This window comes from Palaemon carinicauda, chromosome 1, assembly GCF_036898095.1.
Source record: "Palaemon carinicauda isolate YSFRI2023 chromosome 1, ASM3689809v2, whole genome shotgun sequence".
In the NCBI taxonomy this organism is placed as follows: Eukaryota; Metazoa; Arthropoda; class Malacostraca; order Decapoda; family Palaemonidae; genus Palaemon; species Palaemon carinicauda.
Genome location: NC_090725.1, coordinates 15,149,586 through 15,150,758, shown reverse-complemented (window position 1 = coordinate 15,150,758; position 1,173 = coordinate 15,149,586).

The following is a 1,173-nucleotide window of genomic DNA, read 5'->3' as shown; positions in this document are numbered from 1 at the left end:
AGAGAGAGAGAGAGAGAGAGAGAGAGAGAGAGAGAGAGACAATTAAAAAAAAGCTAAGAGAGAGAGAGAGAGAGAGAGAGAGAGAGAGAGAGAGAGAGAGAGAGAGAGAGCAATTGAAAAAAAGCTAATAGAGACATTTATTTTGTTCATTTGTTTAATATTGATAACTTTTCTTTTGTCATACAATCGTGAAGAGTCCGACCTCGTTCAGCATTAAACAGGATCTCTGCTCGTAACGCCATTAGCTCCTAGCTATTACAAGGGGCAGACCTTAATTCTTTGTGACCTGAGCTCATTTGCTCCAGTGTTTTGAAGAAGCTCTCAGATGATAATCGGATGGGATAGGGATTAAATCTTTTGTACCAGGACTCGAGCTTGAGGGTACACTCGGGCACTATCCAATCTTATTTCTCTTCCTCTGATTTTGTTAAATCTTTTATAGTTTATATAGGAAATATTTATTTTAATGTTACTGTTCTTATAATATTTTATTTTTCCTTGTTTCCTTGCCTCACTGGGATATTTTCCCTGTTGGAGTCCTTGGGCTTATAGCATCCTGCTTTTCCAACTAAGGTTGTAGCTTAGCAAGTAATAATAATAATAATAATCATAATGAAAATAATAATAATAACAACAACAACAACAACAACAACAACAACAACAACAACAATAATAATAATAATAATAATAATAATAATAATAATAATAATAATAATAATAATAATAATAAAAGCAGCTTCAGACAAATTTCACAAATCGGGAATATCGCATGGTGGTGAATAGCCTTACAGACCATATCGATCAGTTGAAATGTAAATAAAAAAAAAAAATACAAAAGATAGCTCCAGCACTACTCTAGAACAGCTTAAACGAGATTTGTACAACGTACAACCGATGAACGGTAACATCCCATTAATCCGTCTCTTAATCCAAGGGCAATATCGTCATCGACGTTTACATTAAGCTCTAAAAAGTGTCAATAGAATTCAAGCTCTATTTCAATACAGGTAAATCTGAAAGAGCCCTTGCTTTTAATACTATGTAAGTGAGAGTGCAGGACCGTGTGTGTCTGTGTGATAAGCATATTATCATAACGGTTATCGTTGATGCGACCTCTTTTACTGGAAATTTAATATGACGAATTTTTGTTGATTTTGCACGAACTCGAAAAAA